Source organism: Orcinus orca, chromosome X (genome assembly GCF_937001465.1).
Source record: "Orcinus orca chromosome X, mOrcOrc1.1, whole genome shotgun sequence".
Lineage (NCBI taxonomy): Eukaryota > Metazoa > Chordata > Mammalia > Artiodactyla > Delphinidae > Orcinus > Orcinus orca.
This window is the reverse complement of record NC_064580.1, coordinates 57,297,351-57,324,786: the sequence shown is the minus strand read 5'-3', so window position 1 is coordinate 57,324,786 and position 27,436 is coordinate 57,297,351. Positions and strand designations below refer to the sequence as shown.

The window sequence follows — 27,436 nt, the reverse complement described above, 5'->3', positions numbered from 1 at the left end:
TTTCTTCCTTATTCAGTCTGGGCAGGTTGTGCATTTCTAAGAATTTATCCATTTCTTCCAGGTTGTCCATTTTATTGGCATAGAGTTGCTTGTAGTAATCTCTCATGATCTTTTGTATTTCTGCAGTGTCAGTTGTTACTTCTCCTTTTTCATTTCTAATTCTATTGATTTGAGTCTTCTCCCTTTTTTTCTTGATTATTCTGGCTAATGATTTATCTATTTTGTTTATCTTCTCAAAAAACCAGCTTTTAGTTTTATTGATCTTTGCTATCGTTTCCTTCATTTCTTTTTCATTTATTTCTGATCTGATTTTTATGATTTCTTTCCTTCTGCTAACTTTGAGGTTTTTTTCTTCTTCTTTCTCTAATTGCTTTAGGTGCAAGGTTAGGTTGTTTATTTGAGATGTTTCCTGTTTCTTTGTGGTAGAATTGTATTGCTATAATATTCCCTCTTAGAACTTCTTTTGCTGTATCCCATAGATTTTGGATCATCGTGTCTCCATTGTCATGTGTTTCTAGGTATTTTTTAATTTTCTCTTTGATTTTTTCAGTGATCTCTTCATTATTAAGTAGTGTATTGTTTAGCCTCCATGTGTTTGTATTTTTTACAGATCTTTTCCTGTAATTGATATCTAGTCTCATAGCGTTGTGGTCGGAAAAGATACTTGATACAATTTCAATTTTCTTAAACTTACCAAGGCTTGATTTGTGACCCAAGATATGATCTATCCTGGAGAATGTTCCATGAGCACTTGAGAAAAATGTGTATTCTGTTGTTTTTGGATAGAGTGTCCTATAAATATCGATTAAGTCAATCTTGTTTAATGTATCATTTAAAGCTTGTGTTTCCTTATTTATTTTCATTTTGGATGATCTGTCCATTGGTGACAGTGGGGTGTTAAAGTTCCCTACTATGAATGTGTTACTGTCAATTTCTCCTTTTATGGCTGTTAGTATTTGCCTTATGTATTGAGGTGCTCCTATGGGGGGTTCATAATTATTTACAATTGTTATATCTTCTTCTTGGTTTAATCCCTTGATCATTATGTAGTGTCCTTCTTGTTCTCTTCTAATAGGCTTTATTTTAAAGTCTATTTTGTCTGATATGAGAATTGCAACTCCTGCTTTCTTTTTTTTCCATTTGCATGAAATATCTTTTTCGATCCCCTTACTTTCAGTCTGTATGTATCTCTAGGTCTGAAGTGGGTCTCTTGTAGACAGCAAATATATGGGTCTTGTTTTTGTATCCATTCAGCCAATCTGTGTCTTTTGGTGGGAGCATTTAGTTCATTTACCTTTAAGGTAATTATCGATATGTATGTTCCTATTCCCATTTTCTTAATTGCTTTGGTTCATTATTTTAGATCTTTACCTTGTCTTGTGTTTCTTGCCTAGAGAAGTTTCTTTAGCAGTTGTTGTAGAGCTGGTTTGGTGGTGCTGAACTCTCTCAGCTTTTCTTGTCTGTAAATGTTTTAATTTCTCCACCAATCTGAACGAGATCCTTGCTGGGTAGAGTAATCTTGGTTGCAGGTTCTTCTCCTTCATCACTTTAAATATGTCCTGCCAGTCCCTTCTGGCTTGCAGAGTTTATGGTAGGCAGCTGGAGGGCTAGAACTCAGATAGGCGTAAGCTAGAATTCTGGCTCTTCCACCTATTCTCTGTGTGATATTGGACAACTTATTTTAGTTATTTGAGCTTCATTTCCCTCAGTAAAATGGGGTACATAATACTTACATTGCTAGTGTGTTGTAAAGATTCAGTGAGTTCAAGTCTCATACAACACAGGTCTTTAAACATGTATTTTTCACCCTATATGACATTTGACTCATTCCAGGTCAACTAAGTCAGCATTTCTGAGGGTGGGACCCAAATAATTATGCTTTTAAAAACCCCTTAGATCATTCTTAGTGAGTGTCTAAGCTTTACCACTACTGATTTGTTGGTGAGATTAAATCCAATACTGTATCATTTGTTATGGTTAACACTGGGAATTTTTTTACAAGTGAACCATTTTTACTTTTTTCTGTTTTTTAGAAATGTTCTCATGGTTTTCATTTTTTATTTAAAAAATTTTTTTGGAATATAGTTGACTTACAATGTTGTTTTAGTTTCAGGTGTACAACAAGGTGAATCAATTATATATATACAAATATCGACTCTTTTGTTGTTGTTAGATTCTTTCTCCATATAGACCATTACAGAGTACTGAGTAGAGTTCCCTGCACTATAGATTAAGTCCTTATTAGTTATCTATTTTATAAATAATAGTGTATATATGTCAATCCCAATCTCCCAGTTTATTCCTTCCCCCTTATCCCCTGGTAACCATAAGTTTGTTTTCTACGTCCATGATTCTACTTATGTTTTGTAAATAAATTTATTTGTACCCTTTTTTTATAAGAAAGACAAATATCAAGTGAATCATTTTGAGAACCTCATGCTTTCTACCTTTTGATGCTGTAGTTTTGGGAGAGTGATGCTGAAGTGTAAACAGTGACTGGGTTGAGATCTTAGCAGGCAGGGGCTTTTACCAAGACTGACAGACTGCATGTGTCTTTACCTCTTCCTTGTTCATGTCTTAATTTCCATCATCAAGTTCCTGTCAGTGCTGCACCCCAGCTCAGCAACTCAATGTAGCATAAGAAAGTTGTGACTTCAGCCCCTTAGCTGGGAGTAGTCAGGTGTTTCTATCACTTTTGTAAAAAGGAGAAAGCTGAGAGTCAAAAGTATGTAGTTTCCAAAAGCCACACAGCGAGGGAATAGCAGAGATGAAATTGGAGTCCATCTACGTATGACTCAGAAACTCTTGAGTTTCTTCCACTTGTGGCAATGTACTACTTCTCCAAAAGAAAACTGGGGAGAAGAGCTTCTTGGTCAACAATCATTTATTAAGCACCTAATATATGCTTCATATTTGAACTAGGAGATTTTCTTAATTTAAAACTTGTGACAACTACATAGGGTAAGTATTTTCATTGTTTCTCTTTAACAGATGAAACTGAGTCTAGAATTATTTTCCAATCACAACAATTTTGTTATTCATATGGCTATTAGAAATCAATGTTCTCATTTATTAAGGGCATAAACCACTCAAGGGCTTAAAGGTATTGCTAATGGTTAACCTCACCTTGCTTCTCCCCTACTTACAACTATTCACTGGCTCAGCATTGCCTTTAGGATTAGGTCTATAATCCTTTTTGTGGTCTACAGAACACTTCAAGATTTAGCTCCTGTTTCATTTCTCTCCTCTCTTGTTTTTACATTAATATACTCTAGCCATTCTGAACAATCTGTAGCTCACCAAAATTTCTCTTTGACCTATGGGACATTGTAAATGCTGCTCCTGCTGCTTAGGATGATTTTTCCAACTGCCTCATCTCATGTCTGATTATCTTCACCAGTTGCATCAGGTATCCAATTTATTCAATCATTCATTCATTCATTTGACAAATAATTACCAGTCACCTACCATGTATCAGACTCTATGGAGTTCTGAGTTCTAAAATAGTGAACTCAGTAGCAACATCATCACAGAGCTTACATTCTGTAGGGGGAAACATAACCCCAAGATATAAAAAGTTAAATATATAGTAGTTAATGATACATACTATAAAGTGAAGTGAGATAGGACTTGTGTACATGGGATAAGCTTGCAATTTTAGAGAGACTAGCCAGGGATACCTTCATGCATTTTAGTAAATACCTGAAGAAATTGGAGGAGCAAGCACAAACCATGATAGTATAGCTTTAAAATGTTCACAAAGGGGCTTCCCTGGTGGCACAGTGGTTGAGAGTCTGCCTGCCGATGCAGGGAACACGGGTTCGTGCCCCGGTCTGGGAAGATACCACATGCCACGGAGCGGCTAGACCCGTGAGCCATGGCCACTGAGCCTGCGTGTCTGGAGCCCGTGCTCCGCAACGGGAGAGGCCACAACAGTGAGAGGACCGCGTACCTGAAAAACAAAATGTTCACAAAATGAACACATTCATATAATCAGAAGCTATATCAAGAAACAGCATTACTAACATCCTGGAAGCCCTGTTTGAGCATCTTTCTGGTAATAACCTCTACACATTCTCAGAGGTGACCAATATCACAACTTCTATCACTATAGATTAGATATCTTTTTCTGTTTTTAAATTTTTCACAAATGGAGTTACACAATTTGTACTCTTTTGTGTCTGGCTCCATTTACACAACATTATGTGTGTTATTCATCCATGTTATTGAGTATACCAGTACTTGTTCATCTTCGTCGTCATGTAGCATTCCATTGTATAAAAATATTGTGATTTATTTATGCATGATAACTATTTTTTAATTGACAAAGAAATTTGAAAATATTAACTCATATAATACTATCAGCAACTAAACAAAGTAAATACTTTCATTTTCCCCATTTTAGTATTGAGGAAACAGAGCACAGAGAGATTAAGCTACTTGGCTATGGCAACATAGCAGAACCAGAAAGAAAACCTATTTAGTTTTGTCTAGATGGTTGTTTAACCCAGAATTTCAAAAACTTATCTGAGTGAAGAACTTTTTTGTTGTATGACACCTATCAAGTCTATATAACACAGTTTTGGGAATGCTGAACTCAATGGTTTGAAGGTATTTCCACCTCTAACAACACCAAGAGTGATAACTAAACTGGAGGATAAAGAGCACCACGCTGGGAATCAGACGTTACTGTAGTCCTTAGTCTACCAAAACTGCCTTGTGACTTTGGGCAAATCATTTCTCCTCTCTAGACCTCAGAATTCCCATCTATACAGAAACAATTAAACACTTTTTGAAAGCCCTTACGTTCTGAGATTCATAGCAAGTAACTGAGAATCACAATCTAGAAAGAAAGCAGTTAAGCAATCTGGTCTTGGAAGAAATATTATGGCTATCACAAATGATAAATCCCTTTCAGTCTTAGATTAATTCCACATACTTCATGCCCTCAATCCATCAAACTAGCCTATGATTGTGAATAAAAACTGAGGAGGATAAAGGCAGCAATGAGACAACTCTTCACTTGGATCCCAACTCAGCCACTTAACAGTTTAAAGCAGTTTACTTTTGTTAAACTACCTAACCTCTCAGAGCCTCTGTTCCTTCTTTTGAAAACAGAGATAATAATTTCCAAGGAACACTATGAAATATAGTCTCTCAGTGTGTGGCTATGTGCCCATCTAAATTTTAAGCTTTTTCCTTAGAGGAAAAAGGGAGAAATGGAGACTGTTGGACAACCAGCAGACTCTGCCACAGTCTGCCGACTCACATACACTTCTCAACCCACATAGAATATGTTCAATTCCTCCCCAAAAGAGACAACCCAAAGTTCCATCGAGTTACTGCATCTATCACAAAGTCCAGAATCTTTGGGTAACTTGCAGTCATCTCCTTCAACCCCAGATATGGTTTCCCATGATCCAGTAAAACTATAAACAAAAAGATATGTTATCCGTTCCTTGTCCATACCCTAAAACAACAAAATAAAAATATTATTGTTTCCTAAAAACTCTTTAGGATAATAAAGTGTGAAAAATGCACAACATATATACACTACCAAACATAAAATAGACAGCTAGTGGGAAGCAGCCACATAGCACAGGGAGATCAGCTCGGTGGTTTGTGACCACCTAGAGGGGTGGGATAGGGAGGGCAGAGGGAGGGAGACACAAGAGGGAAGAGATATGGGAACATATGTATAACTGATTAACTTTGTTATAAAGCAGAAACTAACACACCATTGTAAAGCAATTATACTCCAATAAAGATGTTTAAAAAATGCACAACAGACACTGATCTATAACAATAAATGAATCTTGCTGGGCAGGAGTTGCAAAGACTCCCTGCCCTGATAGTGGAGTTACTTTCTTTGGTAGACACACGTTCTCTTCTTTGAGAGAAACTTTCTCATCCATTATTCTCCATTATCCCTGACTTTACCCTCTGCCAAATTTTTCTTTGCATATGTACCTGCATGGCCACATCTAAAACTAACTGAAAAAGCATCAGAATCTGGGTCTTTTCCTTTCCAGTTCACATTTCATGTAGCACGTTGCACTGCCCCAGAACTTTGAATCTGATAAGAGAAGAAGAAACAATCCATCATTGGATGAATGGATAAATAAGATGTGGCACATATATACAATGGAATATTACTCAGCCATAAAAAGAAACGAAACTGAGTTATTTGTAGTGAGGTGGATGGACATAGAGTCTGTCATACAGAGTGAAGTAAGTCAGAAAGAGAAAAACAAATACCGTATCCTAACACATATATATGGAATCTAAAGGAAAAAAAAAAGGTCATGAAGAACCTAGGAGTAAGAGGGGAATAAAGACACAGACCTACTAGAGAATGGACTTGAGGATATGGGGACGGGGAAGGGTAAGCTGTGACAAAGTGAGAGAGTGGCATGGACATATATACACTACCAAACGTAAAATAGATAGCTAGTGGGAAGCAGCCACATAGCACAGGGAGATCAGCTCTGTGCTTTTTGACCACCTACAGGGGTGGGATACGGAGGGTGGTAGGGAGGGAGATGCAAGAGGGAAGAGATATGGGAACCATATGTATATGTATAACTGATTCACTTTGTTATAAAGCAGAAACTAACACACCATTGTAAAGCAATTATACTCCAATAAAGGTGTTAAAAAATATGAAACAAAAATTTTTACTTTAAAAATAAACATTCCTTATCATCAAAAAAAAAAAAAGAAAGAAAGAACGAAAGAAACAATCAGAGGTGGCAGTGTAAGAGGAGAGAAGTTTCTGCGTGGCCTAAAGATAGAAAAGTCTTGAAAAGCATAGTGGGAATCTTACACTTAGTGCCTACTAAGCTCCCTATGGACCAAACACTGGGGAAGAGTAAACAAAAATAGAGTCAAAGCTATCTTATGACAGAGATAAGAGATGCCTCTACTCTTATATAATGGTCAGTTTATACCACAAAACTGACTACATCCATCACCTGTTTCAAAACTTTTCCTACTGATCTTCAGACTAAATGCTATGCTCCTTATTCTGTCATTCAAGGCACTTATAATCTGGTTTTCTCATTTTTCTTTCCCCTTGAAATCTTCTTCCTCCCTTGCCCAAGTTATCCTATGTGGCAGCCTGGCTTTACTATTCAATATTCTCCAAATACATTATGCCTTTTTACCTGCTATTATTTCTACCAGACATGTCCTTTCCCACTTTATATTTTTTGTAAGCTCTTATAATCCCACCAGTTCAAATGTCTGTCCCTCTGAGAAATTGTCCATGGTTCTTCCATTCTGATTTAAGCACTCTTGCCTCCAGATCTCAACTGGAGTGCATTTTGTAAATACTTGTTTGCAGGAACTGGATCTTATGATTACTGTATTCCCCCATGCATGACAGATGCTCAGGAGATGTTTCAGGAAGGAAAAAAGAAAGAGAGGAAGAAATGAAGGGATAAATGTTAAAATACTGCAAGGGAAAAAAATGGGCTCATTTTGCAATGTCATATATTAAGAGTGGGACCTTGGGCACATTGCTTAACCTTAGGATAACTGAGTTCTTGTCTCAGCTCTAATTCTTTCTGGATGTAGGGCAAACCATTTCCCTCTTTGAGCCTTGATTTATTCACCTATAAAATGAGAAGTGGACAAAACACAGTGAAAAAGATACTTTCTTAAGATTTGATGCCTCTTTATTTCGAGAAAGATTTTTTGAGTGTTTGCTCTATGCAATGCACTTTGTTATGTGTGGGGATACATAAATGAATCAGACACAATTTCTGTCCTGGAGATTGTGCCTCAGTTTCCCCATCTTTAAAATGAAGAAGTTTGACAAATGACATCTACAGACTCTTTCAGCTTGAAGAATCCAATGATTCTGTGCTTGTGAATTGATCTCTGTGTGACCTTAGGTGGATCATTTCACTTCTCCAGCATGAGTTGTCCAATTTGTAAAATTAGATGGTTGGACAATATGATCTCTAAAGGCCTCTTGAGTTCTGGTATTTTTTGGTACTACAGTTTAGATGGTAGATGTGTACCTATAATGCCTTGCTCCTAGTATTCCTGTTCATCCCTGAATTTCATTGCTGTGGACTTTTGTGGATGAATGTGGGGTTGGGGAGAGGGGATCGTGGATGAGGGAAGGTTTCATAGCAACCTACACTGGTTGCTTTGACTGCCCTCCCCCACCCCAGTAGCCTGTGTGTCCTGGAGTAGGACTGCCCATATAGAACTGGCCATGGATGGGCCCCTTTCTTGAGGTCCAGCCAGGTCCTATCAGAGTATGGGGAGAAATGTCTAGTCAGCCATGCCAGCTCTGCTAGAAGCCAGAAAATTGTCTAAATGTGTGCTCAGCTACAAAAAGTAGGATTAATTAATAAGGAAATGAATAAATCAAAGGAATTTGTTCTTGCTGATCAGGTATATATCCATTCTCATTCTCTCTCTCTCTCTCTCTCTCTCTCTCTCTATCTATCTATCTCTATCTCTATCTCTCTCTCCTCATTTTTTATTCCTTAGAAATATTTCTAGAGTCAAGGACATGAGTGATGGTGACTGAGAGATGACCCCATCAGTCAGCCCTTAGTTCTTCTCCTGGACTGCGACACAGATTGTGTGGGGCTCCCTCCTTGCCCTGTTGTGCCTTGAGGTTCAGCCAGCCTGGTTTCCTTACCACTGTAGGCAAAGAGTCCTGAATGGCTTATTCTCTAGAAAGCCTATCCTGATCGCTGGCCAAGAACACTGTGACCCCAGCAGCAAGGTAAACATGGATGGAACAAGGGAATGACTGACAAGAACTGACCTGAGCCCAGCAGCTTTGATCTAGGCAAGCATTGGCTGATAGTGAGAACTCAACTAGGGCAACTAGAGACCATAAAATCATAGCACCACAGCATGTCCCAGCTTGAAGTAATTGGTGGTGAACACTTAAGGGACCATGAGGTGAAGGAACACAGACTGTGAACCAAGAGACCTGGGTTAAAAATCCATCTCTCGTCATATTTGAGCTGTGTGAATTGGGCGACTCATTTCAGCTCTCTGAGTCTCATTTTATGTTTTCATTTTTGTTTTTACCAATGAGCTTGGTATGAGGACCCCAGTATAAATCAAGAATAGGGGTTGACAAAATTTTAAAGGGTCATATAGTAAATATTTTAGTTGTTGTGAGGCATATGGTCTTTGTAGCAACTACTCATTTCTGCCCTTAGAGCATTAAAGCAGCCATACATAATAAGTAAATGAATGGGCATGGCTGTGTTGTAGTATAACCTTATTTACAAAAATAGGCAGTGGGCCATATTTGGCACATATGTTATAATTTGTAGATCTCTGGTCAAGAAGGTGAAATGGTTTCCTATAAAACAAATTTCATTTTAGGATTTATTAATAGTTATTTAGTTAGTATATAGTATATAGTTAGTTATTTATTAATAGAGATTTTTCAGAGCAGAGGAGGTGACATTCTTCTTTATTCTATATTGTCCAACAAGTATTCTGTTTCCAGCTCTGGCCCTCACTCTTCAAAAATGATACAGAAAAAGTAGAGTGGGTACAGATGAGAGGTCAGTAGGGTGAAGAGTTGGCAAGGTCCCAGGCTCTATGTAGAGTCATTGAATGAACTGGAGCTCAGGCCTTGTGACAGGGCAGACAGAAAAGACAGAGTCTGTGTGGTACCAAGGAGCTACAACCCATAGGTGGAAGCCACAGAGTGAAAGAGTTCATTCTTTACTAGGAAAACCTTTGTAAGGAGATGTCTACTCATGAGTTCCTGTAACTGTAGGTTTCCAAGCAGGGCTTGAAAGACTGGTTGGGTGGAAATGCTTAGAAGGAATCAGGTTTGGGATTAGATAAGCTGAATTTGGAGGTTTGGTCAAATCTTGAGCTTCTGTTTTGCCTGCCCTGCCTACTAGACAAAAGACAGAAAAGTGCTTTGTGAAGTTGATTTTATTCATTTATCTAACATCTGAGAACTATTTGGGGTCAGGCACTATGCTAAATTACTGGGGCTCCAAAGTGCAAATCCAGGCCACCACGCTATTAAAGAGATCATAAACTCATCACCCATAATTTTACAGAGGATTATACTGAAACCCAGAAGCTCCTGTAAAAATTAAAAGGGATGGATTTACCATAAATATGGAAACCTATGGGCCAGCAGCAAGGCCTTAGCTCTCCCTTCTGAAGATTAAGTCTAAGAGCGATAGAGCACAGGTGGCATTTATCTGATTTGGAAAACTGCTACACAAGCTGAGGTGATAGATAGTGCTTTACAGACTGAAATGAATCAGTTGAATAGAAGTAGCAGAAAATCAGCAACAAGTGTCCTTATTTATAACAATTCACTCCAGGGTAGCAGCCCCTGGAAGCACAATGCAGCATACTGCTCTAAGGGTGGAGTTGATCTTTAGACTCTTAAGAGGTCTCAGTTCATTTTGACCCCAGTGGGAGTTCCTTCAGTTTCCCAATCTGTTCACTTGCCCAATTTGATTGTATCCAAGTGTTTCTAGAATGTAGAGTATGACTGAAAGACTTATCAGTACTCTGGGATCCAGACATCGCAGCCACCCAATCTTATTACTTGAGTTTGTTCCTGACTCCTAGAATTACAATATAGATTGAGCATGTAAGATTTAATCTATCCCCAAAGTCATCAAGAGGAGCCTCTCCTTTGAAAGCCTCATTCATCCTTTCTATACCATGCTCCCAAATCTCTGAAAGAGGCAGCATGGTGGAAGATATGAGCTTCAAAGTCACGTAAATCTGGCTTAAAATCCTGATCAACTATTGGGCTGTCCAAAAAGTTTGTTTGGGCTTTTCCATAACATGGAAAACCCGAACGAACTTTTTGGACAGCACAATATTTACTAGCTCTGTGGATCTTAGGCAAGTCACATTTACCCTCTGAACCTCCATGTCTTTCCCTGTAAAATGAGAGTAACAATATATAACTCACAGGTTTATTGCACATATTTTAATACTACATCAAAAAGCCTAGTACAGTGCCTGTCACACAGTAAAAAATTAAATATTATCAAGAAACTGCATGCTTATTGCAGGCAGCTCTCTGGGTTTTAGTTCCAACATTGGCATTTACTGGCTGTGTAACCTTGAGCAAGTCAGATCATTAATCGGGAGTTCAGTTTTCTCACTGAGATATTAACAGTATGTATTTTCCAAGGTATATAGAAAAATAGATGAGCTAAATATATTAAATGTACCTCTCACATGGTCTATCATATAGTAGGTATTTTTGCTAATTGTTATGAAATCTTATTCAGTCCCCTGCTCACTGTATTAGGCCCCAGGGGTTTTCATGCGCAGCTTGGTGGAGTGACTGTACTCTTCCACTCCCACAAGATGATGATCTGATGCCCTAATAAGCTAAGCTTGGTTAAAGTGAGGTCAGACTGTCCCAGGGATTCCTGGAAGACAGAAAAAGGCCTAGCACCCCAAGGAAGTCTACTGGCCAGAGCATGACTCTTTCCTTGGCCCATTCGTTTGTACTTATTACCTCTCCCTTTGCCCTTCTCATACATTTCCCCACACCAGCAACTGGCATAAGTTAAAGGTTGGTGGTGAGTTGGTGGAAAGTGGGGCAGGGGAGAAAGGGAAAGTTGGTAAGAAGCTGTGCCACTCGTCTATTGATGAGCATTTGACTGGGAGCCAAAGATTCTGGTTTCTGATCTACCTTCTGCTAACTTACTCAATGACTCTGGATAAGTCTCTTCCCATCTTTACCTGTAAAATGGTCTCTTCTGGCTCAGGACCCCTCAGGCTCTGATTTTCTAAGAATCTGAGAAAGTACTGGACTCATAGGAAAACAACTTAAAATAGGGACACTTGATTTTGTTGGTTACTTTCAGTGAAAATTTTGGAAGTTATCTGACACTTCAATAGATACATGAATCTTTTATATGATCCTGTGGGCAGGGGGGATAGACTTAATGATGTTCTTGAAAATGTTGAGATCTATAACTTAGGCTGTGGAAAACATTTCAATTTGAGAAAGATAAAAGTATGATAAGCATTCTGGGAAATCTGGGGCTGCCCAGGCCTTGCCCTACATTAGGAAGGGCTAGAATGAGCCAGCAGCTGGCAAGATGCCACCACATCATTCCAGAACAGTGTTTTGTGAAAGTGACCTGGGTTTTTGACTAAGAATGGTTTCTGACCTTCATTTAACCCCATTAAATTTAGATTCAAACCTCAGGAGCTTCATTTCCTAGCTGTGTGACCTTGGTTATTAGTTAAGAGACCTCTGAGAACTCTGAATGGAAGGAAGTAAAGTTGTCATCTTAAAATTTTAAGTAATCTTAAAACTGGTACTTCCTAAACCTTCTAGATCACAGACCCCTTTGATAGTTGGTCAAAATCTATGGTCTTCCTGCTCCTTAAAAAAATATTGATTTACAAAAATTGTGTTTTACCATGTACTCTAGTTTAAATCTCCTGCCTTAAAGAACAAGAGGAAAACAACTGAATGTATATGTTTATTTTTTTTAAAATGTGTCTATTAGAAAAGGTCGTAGAGATTGAGGTGGAGAGTGTGTGGGGAAGAACCTCTCTGTTATAAAAACAAAACAGAAACAAAGGGGTTGGTATGGGCACCAAATGGGGAAACGATGCACTGGTCCCCAAACTTTACATATTCTGGTTTAATTTACAAAACCATCCTAATTTTGTCCATAGCTACTTCAGGAACATTTCATAAATTCATTGAACTTCCATGGCTCTGATTCTTTATTCAATGGGCAAATTTATGACTCTGGAGTAACCATTTGGCATTCTGAGGGAATATACCCAGAGACATTTTAGGATCCTGACATCTGAGGACTTTACTAACTGATGTGTAAATGCATAGTACACAACTGGGGCTACTTAACAATTGTGTGATATGTGCCCACACCACAGTCATGCCATCTACATGATTCCAATTCATGCCAAGAACTTTTGTATGATTCAATTTCATTCTCAAAACCATTCTGAAATATAGAATTTAATATTCTTGTTTCATAATTTGCACTTCTTGAGCTGTGAGCATTCACAAAGCACTTTCATATCCCTCAATCTCAATTAAACCTTATTACAGCCTTCAAAGCAGTCTAAACATTATGTCTCGTTGTTTGTGTAGGCTCCTGCTCAGTCTGCAGGACAGATCATAGAGTGACAGCTTCTGTTACATATGAGCCTGTGTGCTCCTGTTTGCTCCTAAGCACAGTGAAAACAGGGGATTCCTTTCAAAGTCAATCTTCTAACTACCCAGAACCTCCTTTTGAGGGTCAAGATTCTCCTCACAAAAATTTACAGAATCACAGATGAGAGAGCCTCAGGGATCACAGTCCAGGGGTTATTAACTAAGATTACATGTCAAAACCTCCTGAGGATGAGATGAGGGGTGGGGACTGACAACATCCCCCCAACTCTGACCCTCACCACCCCACCCTAATCATAAGCAAAGCCTTGCCCAGAAGGTCTTTTTCCCCATGGGCCTTACCAGAGCAGCCAGGTGGAACTAGCAAAAGGGACCCTGACACAATAAGCACCTAGCCTGGGAAAAACTATGCATCTGCCACAGGCAGGGATTTCCTACCAAACAAGTGTCCAAGGGCCAGGAAGATTCTTTGTTCCTATAACTTCATGATCCTCAAACTCCCCTCTCCCAAAGAGAGATAGCAAATGACCCTGCCTGGGAAAACACATTCCATCATTTGGGCAGCAACAGCAGAGACCAAATAGAGATCCCATCAACACCAAAATAACACCACAAAGGTTCTGCTCAAAACCAGAGCAACAAAAGTATAACAGGACCTACCTAAACAAGGTGAACCTAAACAAGGTGACTGCCTGCTAAAACAAAATGTTTAAATAAGATCAAGGGTCCCCTAAAATAATAGACAAAATTCCAGGATACAGATTGAAAATCACCCATTAAAATGACAACCAAGAAAAATCACAACATAAATGAGAAAACACAACCAACTGATGCCAACATAAAAATGAATCACATGTCAAAACATCAAAGATTTTAAAGCAGCCATCATAAAAGAAAAAAAAATTAACATCTTTATTGGAGTATAATTGCTTTACAATGGTGTGCTAGTTTCTGCTTTATAACAAAGTGAATCAGCTATACATATACATATATCCCCATATCTCCTCCCTCTTGCATCTCCCTCCCACCCTCCCTATCCCACCCCTCTAGGAAATTTTTTAATTCTCTTGAAAACATGAAAAAATACTTAAAAATCTCAATAAAAAATATGAATCAGGAAATAAATAGTAAAATGACAGACATGCTCAAGAATCAAATAAAAATTCTAGAACTGAAAAAAATAGAAACAAAAAGATTGCTTTATGAGCTAAATAGTACAGTGGAAATGGCAGAGGATGGAATTAGTGAACTTGAGGAAAGATCAATTGAAAGCACTCAATCTTAATAACAGAGATAAAATAGACAGAAAAACAAATGAACAGAACCTTGGGGACCTCTGGGATAATAAAAAAAGGTGCACCATTTGTATCATTAGAGTCCTAGAAAGGGAAGAAAAACAGAGTGGGACTAAAAGAGTATTAGAAGAAATAACAGCTGAAAACTTCTCAAATTTGACTAAAGATACAAACCTACAGATGCAAGATAATGAGAGAACCCAAACAGAAGTAACCCAAAGAAATTTATGACAAGAAACATCATAATTAAACTTCTGAAAACTAAAGAAAAATAACATTTTTAAAGCAGCCAAGAGAGAAAAGAGGCAATAACTATACAAAAAGGCCAAGATTAAAAACAATGGATTTCTCAGCTGAAATCATGGATGCCAGAGAGAAATGGCATAATATTTTTAAGTGATGAAAGAAAAAATCCCGTCAATCATTAATTTTATATCTGGTGAAATAATCCTTCAGGAATAAAAGGGGAATAAAACATAGTCAGACAAAGGAAAACTAAAAGAATTTGCCACTAGCAGATATACCCTTAAACATTGGCCAAAGGAAATTCTTCAAATATAAGGAAACAAACAAAAAAAGAATCCTAGAGCATCAAGAAAGAAGAAGCAACAGAGAAAGAGGAGAAATTTGAGTACAGACAATAGATTATCCTTTGCCTCATGAGTTTTTAAATCATTTTTGATGACTAGAAAAAACTATAACACTATCTGATACTCAACACAATGATAATTTACAGTGAGGAAGATTTCTACTCTTCGCACATAGTGATAAAATGTTAATATTAGTTAATACCAATAGACTGATAAGATTTAGGGTAATACACAGAGCAACCACTGCAAAAACTATACAAAGTATTAACACTAAAAAAAAGCACTATCAGTCAATCAATATGGATTTCTAAAAAACTGTTCAAGTAATCCACAGGCAAGAAAAGAATGAGAAATAGAGGAAACAAACAGGAAACAGTAAAAAAGCAGACAGTAAACAGTAAAAAAGCTCAACTACATCAATAATTCCCTTAAATGTAAATGTAAACCATAATATAAACTACGTACGCTAACCGAAAGACAGAAACTAGCAGAGTAATTAAAAATATGACCCAACTGCATGCTATTCAAGGAAACACACTTGAAAGCAAAGACAGGGAAATTTAATATAAAAGGAAGAAACAAAATATACCCAAAATATTAATAATAAAAAAGCAGAAGTGGCTAAATTAATATCTGATAAAATTATTTAAGAGGTGTGATGAACCTAAAGTAGTGCTAAGAGTGAAATTCATAAATCTAAATCTTACATTTATAAACAAGGTAAATTCTCAAAGCAATACTTTAAGTTCCTAACTCAATAAACTAGGGGGAAAAAAGATCAAACTAAACCCAAAATAAGCAGAATAAAGGAAATATCAAAGATGAGAGCAGAAATCAATGTCATTGAAATCAGCATAACAATAGGAAAAACCCAATAATACAAAAAGTTGTTCCTTTGAAAGAAAATCAGTAAAATTTCTAAACCTCTAACAAAACCGACAAAAATAAGAGAGAAGACCAAAATATTAACATTAGGAATGAAATAGGGAATAATGCTATAGATCTTCCAGCCATTAAAAGGATAATAATGGAGTACTCAACTTTGACATCTTATAAGAAATGGATCTGTCCTTGAAAACTACAAACTACCAAATCTCAACCAAGATAAAAGAGGTTTTCTCAATAGTCTTATAACCGAAAGAAGTTGAACTTAGAATTTAAAAACTCCAAAAAATAAATTTCCTTACATGTATATTTTCACTGTATTATTAAACAAGCACCAATTCTCCATATTCTCTCCAAGAAAATAGAAGAAAAAAACACTTCCCAACTTATTTTATGAGAACAGTATTACTCTGATACCAAAACCAGACAAAAAATGTCAATATTTTTAAAGTAAACTACATAGATACAAAAGTGCAGAACAAAATATTAGCAAACTACATCCAACAATGTGACCAAATGGGATTCATTCCTGGTATGCAATGTTGGTTCAACTTTTGAAAATCAGTGAATGAAATCCACCATATCAATAGGCTAAAGAAGAAAAATCATATGGTGATATCAACTAATGCAGAAAAGCATCTATTCATGATAAAAACTCTCAAGAAATTAAGAATAGGAATAATTAGAACTTGATAAAAATCATCTCCAAAATCCTACAGCTAACATCATATTTGATGGTGAAAGACTGAGAGCTTCCTCCTATGCTCGGAACAAGACAAGGATGCCCACTCTTATCACTAATCCAACATATAAATTGGAATTCTGCCCACTTAAATAAAGCAAGAAGAATAAATAAAAGGCATAAAGATTGGAAATGTAGAAATAAAACCATTCTTATTTAGAGACAGCATGATTTTTTATGTAGAAATATCAATGAATCTATAAAGTAATAAGTGATTTCAACAAGGTTTCAGGATACAAGATCAACACACAGAAATCAAGACATTTCTACGTGCTAAAAATGACAATGGGTAATAAACCAGAATTAAAAACACTTACCGTCACTCTAAATAAAATGAAATACTTTGATATACACTTAACAAAACGTGTATAGGTTATATATAATGAAAATTACAAAATGGTGAAAAAGTCAAGAAAACCTAAATAAATGGGGATAGACACACTGTGTTTATGGATTGGATGACAACATAGTAAATATGTCATTTCTCCCCCAAATTGATCTATAGGTTTAATTCAATTATTTTTGAAATTCCTGAGTTTTTTGTAGACATATAAAAGCTTATTCTTCAGAATTTCAATAGATCTGAATCCCAAGTTTTCCATGTACTAGCTGACTGATGATGAGCATATGACTCTATGCCTTATAAGTTTGATCACCTGTAAAATAGAGAAAATAATAATAATCACCTTTAAAGTGTTATTGGAGGATGGCACCAGATGGCATAGGTAAAGTGTTAAGGATGGTGCTATGGCAGAGACTGGCTAGCTGTTTACAAAACATTCCCTTTTCCTCCTGGTCATACAGATATTCTATATTTCCCAGCCTCCTTTGCAGTTAGGTATAGTCATATAACTGAGATGTGTGGAAGTGATATGCATGACTTTCAGCCTTGACCCATTAAAACTTCCCAGAAACTAGCTTCCCTCTATTTCTCCATCTTGTACCAAGCAGATAAGGAGTCCAAGGATGAAATGAGTTTGAACCCCAGTTGTGCTGGTTATTCTTTATTAGCTCTCCTAGATCCACTCTCTACCCTCCAATACCATGTTGTGCTCCCTTAGAGGTTACCTCTATTGACTGCATCATTTGGACTCCTAAGCTCATGTCCTTTTCACTACAGTCTCCACACACTCACATACACATCAAATGCTGAAGTACTTCCATACCAATTAATAAGTAGCTGCTTCCCCTATCCCTCAGTTTTGTGAGGCCTACAAATTTTCTCCTTTACTACTTTAACACCCTTTAGTGAGGTCACCTAACCACCCAAGATGCTATCTGAGAGCACTTCACGATTCAAACTGTTGCTACTATGGTCATCTACGTAGTGTTTACAGCCCAGCATTATGATTAGGAATTTCTTCTGTCTCTAGGCACTGTGACATTGTGTTGAAGTCCCCAAGGAAAGGCTTGGCTAGGGAGAGAGAACCAAATTACCACAGTGTATTTACAGCCCTTGCCCTCTTTGACACCCAAGGTTTTGTGAATGGGCCTAACTTATCTTTTCAATAACTTTTCCCTTAGAATGTTTTTTTTTTTTCTCAGAAAGCTCCTCTGTGTCTTTTATACCAAGTGATTACTAGTGGGTGCACCTTACAGATTGGCTAAATGTGTTTGAATGATATAGTTGGGCTCAAGCTGCATACAGAGTAATATTTAAGAGCCAAACTATTCTAGCCCATCTGGGTTTAAACCTTGGCTCTAGCATTTCCTAGTTGTGTGATTTTGGCCAAGTTACTTAACTCCTCTATATCTGTATTTTCATTAGTAAAATGGCATGATTCCTCATCTATAAAATTGATTTTGGAGTAGATTTAATGAGAAAATATATGAAAGACACTCAGAATATCTGGAACATAAGTGTACAATAAAAGATAGCTCTTAATATTCACACATAGTTGAAGAGATAGGATCAGAGATGGAGAGTAAGTTACCCAGAGTCCAATTCCAAAGGCTATGCTGTTCCAATTTCCCTAGAGTCTGGATTTCCAAGTTCTCAAGCCTGGAGTCTTCCAGATCACTGCATTGCCTCTCCCATCCAGAGGACAGAGACAGCTATCACCATCTACATATCTCAGTGTGTCCAAGCCTTTCTACGTGACAGGAGCCCATTTGATTAAAGATGCTGAAGTAAAGAAGTCACCACATCATTGTTGTAGAAGTCCTTCCCCTTGCCCATGAAATTATATTCTATCATTCCATGTCCTCGGCACATTCTTGAAACCTCTCTCCTGACATAAATGACAAGAATGTGGGCCTCTATTCTAGTACCCATGGCTGTAAACTATGTATTCTAGTTGGCTGTACACTACTGTTACTTCATCTATTAAAATATGGTTTATAAACTGAGTTCAAAAGGGTCCGTAATGAAAGTGATCTTCAAATTTTTATACTCTGTAAATATAAAATACATTTTATATTTGACCTGACACATACACATATAACTGAAACAAACTTTCATAACTACCCACCCAATGTGTGCTGCATTCTGATATTTTATTCTCTATTTCATACTACTGTTTCATTTTTAATTTTTTTTATTTATTGGTTTCAGTTTTCTCATATATTTCTTTAACATCTTTATTGGAGTATAATTGCTTTACAAAGGTCTGTTAGTTTCTACTTTATAACAAAGTGAAACAGCTATACATATACATATATCCCCATATCTCCTCCCTCTTCCGTCTCCCTCCCACTCTCCCTATCCCACCCCTCTAGGTGGTCACAAAGCACCGAGCTGATCTCCCTGTGCTATGTGGCTGCTTCCCACTAGCTATCTATTTTACATTTGGTAGTGTATATATGTCCATGCCACTCTCTCACTTCGTTGCAACTTACGCTTCCCCCTTGCCATGTCCTCAATTCCATTCTCTACATCGGCGTCTTTATAGCTGTCCTGCCTTTAGTTTCTTCAGAAACATTTTCTATTTTTAGATTCCATATATATGTGTTAGCATACGGTATTTCTTTTTCTCTTTCTGACTTACTTCACTCTGTATGACAGTCTCTAGGTCCATCCACCTCACTACAAACAACTCAATTTCGTTTCTTTTTATGCCTGAGTAATATTCCATTGCATATATGTGCCACATCTTCTTTATCCATTCATCTGTTGATGTACAATTAGGTTGATTCCATATCCTGGCTATTGTAAATAGAGCTGAAATAAACATTTTGGTACATGACTCTGTTTGAATTATGGTTTTCTCATGGTGTATGCCCAGCAGTGGGATTGCTGTGTCACATGGTTCTATTTTTAGTTTTTTACGGAACATCCATACTGTTCTCCAGAGTGGCTGTATAAATTTACATTCCCACCAACAGTGCAAGCAGGTTTCCCTTTTCTCCACACCCTCTCCAGCGTTTATTGTTTGTAGATATTTTGATGATGGCCATCCTGACTGGTATGAGCTGATACCTAATTGCTGTTTTGATTAGAATTTCTCTAAAGATAAGTGACGTTGAGCATCCTTTCATGTGTTTGTTGGCAATCTGCATATCTTCTTTGGAGAAATATCTATTTAGATCTTCTGCCCATTTTTGGATTGGGTTGTTTGATTTTTTGATATTGAGCTGCTTCTATATTTTGGAGATTAATCCATTGTCAGTTGCTTCGTTTGAAAATATTTTGTCCCATAGTGAGGGTTGTGTTTTCTTCTTGTTTATGGTTTCCTTTTCTGTGCAAAAGCTTTTAAGTTTAATTAGGTACCATTTGTTTATTTATGTTTTTATTTCCATTTCTCCAGGAGGAGGGTAAAAAAGGATCTTGCTGTGATTTATGTAATACAGTGTTCTGCCTATGTTTTCCTCTAAGAATTTTATAATGTCTGGCCTTAAATTTAGGTCTTTAACCCATTTTGAGTTAATTTTGTGTATCATGTTAGGGAGTGTTCTACCTTCATTCCTTTACATGTTGCTGTCCACTTTTCCTGTCACCACTTATTGAAGAGGCTGTCTTTTCTCCACTGTATATTCTTGCTTACTTTATCAAAGATAAGATGACCATAAGTGTGTGGGTTTATCTCTACGCTTTCTATTCTGTTCCACTGATCTATATTTCTGGTTTTGGTTTATTGTATTACAATAAACTTCCCTCTTAGAACTGCTTTTGCTGCATCACATTGATTTTGGGTCGTTGTGTTATCATTGTGATTTTTTTCTAGGTATTTTTTGATTTCCTCCATGATTTCTTCAGTGTTCTCTTTGTTATTTAGTAGCATATTGTTTAGCCTCCATGTGTTTGCATACTTTACAATTTTTTTTCCTGTAATTGATACCTAGTCTCATAGCACTGTGGTCAGAAAAGATACTTGATACGATTTCAATTTTCTTAAATTTACCAAGGCTTGATTTGTGACCCAAGATATGATCTATCCTGGAGAATGTTCCATGAGCACTTGAGAAGAAAATGTATTCTATTTGACATGGAATGTCCTATAAATATCAATTAAGTCCTTCTTGTCTCATGTGTCATATAAAGCTTCTGTTTCCTTATTTATTTTCATTTTGGATGATCTGTCCATTGGTGAAAGTGGAATTTTAAAGTCTCTTACTATTATTGTGTTACTGTCGATTTCCCCATTTATAGCTGTCAGCATTTGCCTTATGTACTGAGGTGCTCCTATGTTGGGTGCATAAATATTTACAATTTTTATATCCTTTTCTTTGACTGATCCCTTGACCCTCATGTAGTGTCCTACTTTGTCTTTTGTAATAGTCTTTATTTTAAAGTCTATTTTGTCTGATATGAGAATTGCTACTCCAGCTTTCTTTTGATTTCCATTTGCAAGGAATATCATTTTTTTCCATAATAAAGGATGCAGTAAATATACAGTAAAAAAAAAAAAAAACAACAATTGATAGATTAGCAGCCCATCTCTCTCTTTGGGCTGCCTTAACTCTGTGATGTGTGTTCTATACTATCTGCCCGAGTTCCCCAGTGTTTTTTGTTGTTTTTTTCTTTTTACATCTTTATAGGAGCATAATTGCTTTACAATGGTGTGTTAGTTTCTGCTTTATAACAAAGTGAATCAGTTATACATATACATATATTCCCATATCTCTTCCCTCCTGCATCTCCCTCCCTCCCACCCTCCCTATCCCTCCCTTCTATATGGTCACAAAGCACCGAGCTGATCTCCCTGTGCTTTGCGACTGCTTCCCACTAGCGATCTATTTTACGTTTGGTAGTGTATATATGTCCATGTCAGTCTCTTGCTTTGGCACAGCTTACCATTCCCCCTACCCATATCCTGAAGTCCATTCTCTAGTAGGCCTGTGTCTTTATTCCTGTCTTAACCCTAGGTTTTTCAAGACATATTTTTTTCTTGAATTCCATATATATGTGTTAGCATACAGTATTTGCCTTTCTCTTTCTGACTTACTTTGCTCTGTATGACAGACTCTAGGTCCATCCACCTCATTACAAAGAGCTCAATTTTGGTTCTTTTTAGGACTGAGTAAAATTCCATTGTATATATCTGCCACATCTTCTTTATCCATTCATCCGATGATGGACACTTAGGTTGTTTCCATCTCCTGGCTATTATAAATAGAGCTGCAATGAAAAATTTGGTACATGACTCTTCTAGAATTATGGTTTTCTCAGGGAATATGTCCAGTAGTGGGATTTCTGGGTCATATGGTAGTTCTATTTGTAGTTTTCTAAGGAACCTCCATACTGTTCTCCATAGTGGCTGTACCAATTCACATTCCCACCAGCAGTGCAAGAGTGCCCCCTTTTCTCCACACCCTCTCCAGCATTTATTGTTTCTAGATTTTTTGAGGATGGGCATTCTGACTGGTGTGAGATGCTATCTCATTGTAGGTTTGATCTGCATTTCTCTAATGATTAAAGATGTTGAGCATTCTTTCATGTGTTTGTTGGCAGTCTGTATATATTCTTTGGAGAAATGTCTATTTAGGTCCTGTGCCCATTTTTGGATTGGGTTGATTGTTTTTTTTGTCATTGAGCTGCATGAGCTGTTTGTAAATTTTGGAGATTAATCCTTTGGCACTTGCTTCATTTGCAAATATTTTCTCCCATTCTGTGGGTTGTCTTTTGTTCTTGTTTATGGTTTCCTTAGCTGGGCAAAAGCTTTTAAGTTTCATTAGGTCCCATTTGTTTATTTTTGTTTTTATTTCCATTTCTCTAGGAGGTGGGTCAACAAGGATCTTGCTGTGATTTATGCTATAGTGTGTTCTGCCTATGATTTCCTCTAAGAGTTTGATAGTTTCTGGTCTTAAATTTAGGTCTTTAATCCATTTTGACCTTTTTTTGGTTAGGGAGTGACCTAATCTAATACTTTTACATGTACCTGTCCAGTTCTCCCAGCACCACTTATTGAAGGGGCTATCCTTTCTCCACTGTACATTCCTGCTTCCTTTATCAAAGATAAGGTGACCATATGTGCGTGGGTATATCTCTGGGCTTTCTATTCTGTTCCATTGATCTATCTTTCTGTTTTTGTGTCAGTACCATACTGTCTTGATTACTGTAGCTTTGTAGTATAGTCTGAAGCCAGGGAGCCTGATTCCTCCAGCTCCATTTTTCGTTCTCAAGATTGCTTTGGCTACTCGGGGTCTTTCGTGTTTCCATACAAATTGTGAAATTTATTGTTCTAGTTCTGTGGGAAATACCAGTGGTAGTTTGATAGGGATTGCATTGAATCTGTAGATTGCTTTGGGTAGTAGACTAGTTTTCACAATGTTGATTCTGCCAATCCAAGAACATGGTATATCTCCCCATCTATTTGTATCATCTTTAATTTCTTTCATCAGTGTCTTATAATTTTCTGCATACTGGTCTTTTGTCTCCTTAGGTAGGTTTATTCCCAGATATTTTATTCTTTATGTTGCAATGGTAAATGGTAGTGTTTTCTTGATTTCACTTTCAGATTTCTCATCATTATTGTATAGGAATGTGCGAGATTTCTGTGCATTAATTTTGTATCCTGATACATTACCAAATTCATTGATTAGCTCTAGTAGTTTTCTGGTAGCATCTTTAGGATTCTCTGTGTATAGTATCATGTCATCTGCAAACAGTGACAGCTTTACTTCTTTTCTGATATGGATTCCTTTTATTTCCTTTTCTTCTCTGATTGCTGTGGCTAAAACTTCCAAATCTATGTTGAATAAGAGTGGTGAGAGTGGGAAACCTTGTCTTGTTCCTGATCTTAGTGGAAATGCTTTCAGTTTTTCACCATTGAAGACGACGTTGGCTGTGGGCTTGTCATGTATGGCCTTTACTATATTGAGGAAACTTCCCTCTATGCCTTCTTTCTGCCGGGTTTTTATCATAAATGGGTGTTGAACTTTGTCGAAAGATTTCTCTGCATCTGTTGAGATGAGCGTATGGTTTTTCTCCTTCAATTTGTTAATTTGGTGTATCACGTTGATTGATTTGCATATATTGAAAAATCCTTGCATTCCTGGAATAAACCGCACTTGATCATGGTGTATGATCCTTTTAATATGCTGTTGGATTCTTTTTGCTAGTATTATGTTGAGGATTTTTGTATCTATGCTCATCAGTGATATTGGCCTGTAGTTTTCTTTCTTTGTGACATCCTTGTCTGGTTTTGGTGTCAGGGTGATGGTGGCCTCGTAGAATGAGTTTGGGAGTGTTCCTCCCTGTCCTGTATTTTGGAAGCGTTTGAGAAGGATAGATGTTAGCTCTTCTCTAAATTTTTGATAGAATTTGCCTGTGAAGCCATCTGGTCCTGGGCTTTTGTTTGTTGGAAGATTTTTAATCAGTTTCAATTTCAGTGTTTGTGGTTGGTCTGTTCATATTTTCTATTTCTTCCTGATTCAGTCTTGGCAGGTTGTGCATTCCTAAGAATTTGTCTATTTCTTCCACGTTGTCCATTTTATTGGCATAGAGTTGCTTGTAGTAATCTCTCATGATCTTTTTATTTCTACAGTGTGAATTGTTACTTCTCCTTTTTCATTTCTAATTCTATTGATTTGAGTCTTCTCCCTTATTTTGTTGATTAGTCTGGCTAATGGTTTATCAATTTTGTTTATCTTCTCAAAGAACTAACTTTTAGTTTTATTGATCTTTGCTATCGTTTCCTTCATTTCTTTTCATTTATTTCTGATCTGATCTTTATTTCTTTCCTTCTGCTAACTTTGGGTTATTCTTGTTCTTCTTTCTCTAATTTCTTTAGGTGCAAGTTTAGGTTGTTTATTCCAGGTGTTTCCTGTTTCTTAAGGTAGTATTGTATTGCTATAAACTTCCGTCTTCGAACTGCTTTTGCTGCATCCCCTAGGTTTTGGCTCGTCGTGTCTCCATTGTCATTTATTTCTAGGTATTTTTTTATTTCCTCTTTGATTTCTTCAGTGATCATTTCGTTGTTGAGTAATGTATTGTTTAGGCTCCATGTGCTTGTATTTTTTGCAGATCTTTTCCTGTAATTGATAGTCTCATAGTGTTGTGGTTTGAAAAGATACTTGATACAATTTCAATTTTCTTAAATTTACCGTGGCTTTATTTGTGACCCAAGTTATGATCTATCCTGGCGAATGTTCCATGTGCACTTGAGACAAATATGTATTCTGTTGTTTTTGGATGGAATGTCCTATAAATATAAATTAAGTCCATCCTGTTTAATATATCATTTAAAGCTTGTGTTTCTTTATTTATTTTCGTTTTGGATGATCTGTCCATTGGTGAAAGTGGAGTGTTAAATTCCCCTACTATGAATGTGTTACTGTCAATTTCCCCTTTTATGGCTGTTAGTATTTGCCTTATGTTTTGTGGTGCTCCTATGTTGGGTGCATAAATATTTACAATTGTTATATCTTCTTCTTGGAATGATCCCTTGATCATTATATAGTGTCCTTCTTTGTCTCTTCTAATAGTCTTTATTTTAAAGTCTATTGTGTCTGATATGAGAATTGCTACTCCAGCTTTCTTCTGATTTCCTTTTGCATGGAATATCATTTTCCATCTGCTCACTTTCAGTCTGTATGTTTCCCTAGGTCTGAAGTGGGTCTGTTCTGCACAGTATATATACGGGTCTCGTTTTAGTATTCATTCAGCCACTCTGTGTCTTTTCGTGGGTGCATTTAATTCATTTACATTTAAGGTAATTATCGATATGTATGTTCCTATTCCCATTTTCTTAATTGTTTTGGGTTTGTTATTGTAGTTGTTTTCCTTCTCTACTGTTTCTCGCCTAGAGAAGTACCTTTATCATTTGTTGTAAAGCTGGTTTGGTGGTGCTGAACTCTCTCCACTTTTGTTTGTCTGTAAAGGTTTTAATTTCTCCATCAAATCTGTATGAGAGCCTTGCTGGGTAGAGTAATCTTGGTTGTAGGTTTTTCTCCTTCATCACTTTAAATATTTCTTGCCAGTCTCTTCTGGCTTGCAGAGTTTCTGCTGAAAGATAAGCTGTTAACCTTATGGGGATTCCCTTGTGTGTTGTTTTTCCCTTGCTGCTTTTAATATTCTTTCTTTGTATTTAATTTTTGATAGTTTGATTAATATGTGTCTTGGCATGTTTCTCCTTGGATTTATCCTCTATGGATTTTTTGCACTTCCTACACTTGATTGACTATTTCCTTTCCCATATTAAGGAAGTTTTCAACTATAATCTCTTCCAATATTTTCTCAGCTCCTTTCTTTTTCTCTTCTTCTGGGTCCCCTATTATTGAATATTGGTGTGTTTAATATTGTCCCTGAAGTCTCTGTGACAATCCTCAGTTCTTTTCATTCTTTTTTCTTTATTCTGCTCTGTGACAGTTATTTCCACTATTTTGTCTTCCAAGTCACTTATCCATTCTTCTGCCTCAGTTATTCTCCTACTGATTCCTTCTAGAGAATTTTTAATTTCATTAATTTGTAGTTCATCACTGTTCATTTCCTCTTTAGTTCTTCTAGGTCCTTGTTAAAATTTCTTGTATGTTTTTCATTCCAATTCCATTATTATTACCATTATTCTGAATTATTTTTCAGGTAGGCTGCCTATTTCCTCTTCATTTGTTTGGCTTGTTGGGTTTTACCTTGCTCCTTCATCTCGGGCATATTTCTCTGTCCTCTCATTTTGTTTAATTTACTGTGTTTGTGGTCTCCATTTCTCAGGCTGCAGGTTTGTATTTCCTGTTGTTTTTTGTGTCTGCCCACAGTGAGTGTTGTTGGTTCAGTGGATTGTGTAGGCTTTCTGTTGGAGGGGACTGGTGTTTGTGTTCTGGTGGGTGGGACTGTATCTTGTCTTTCTTGTGGTCTGGTCCATGTCCAGTGGTGTGTTTTTGGGTGCCTGTGAACTTAGTATGATTTTAGGCTGCCTCTCTGCTAATGCATGGGATTGTGTTCCTGTCTTGCTACGTGTTTGGCCTAGGATGTCCAGCCCTGAAACCTGCTGGCTGTTGGGTGGAGCTGGGTCTTAGTGTTGAGACAGAAATATCTGGGAGTGCTCTCGCCAATTGATATTACATAGGGCTAGGAGGTTTTTGGTAGTCCAATGTCCTGAACTTTGCTCTCCCACCTTGGAGGTTCAGGCCTGACAGCCGGCCAGAGCACCAAGACAATGTCAGCCACATTTCTCAGAAGAAAAGGAAGAAAGAAAAGGAAAAAAGAAAAAACTAATAATAAAATAAGGTAAAGTAAATTAAAAATAATAAAATTAAAAAGTTTATAAAATAAAATTTTTTAATTTAAAAATAAAAAATAGAAGAGAACAACCAAACCAATGAACAAAACCACCAATGATAACTAGCACTAGAAACTAAAGTAAGATAACCATTAAAATCAGAAAGAAATCAGTCACAGAAGGCAATC

General features: G+C 36.9%; 1 long non-coding RNA gene across 1 annotated transcript in view; it reads right to left on the bottom strand.

The window, feature by feature from the left end:
• Positions 1-3,730: 3,730 nt before the first annotated feature.
• LOC125963014 (uncharacterized) overlaps positions 3,731-27,436 on the bottom strand; it is a 53,962-nt gene continuing 30,256 nt past the window's right edge. The window contains exon 2 of the long non-coding RNA XR_007474774.1: positions 3,731-3,952. This is a non-coding gene — a long non-coding RNA (uncharacterized LOC125963014). The remainder of the gene's footprint in view (positions 3,953-27,436) is intronic.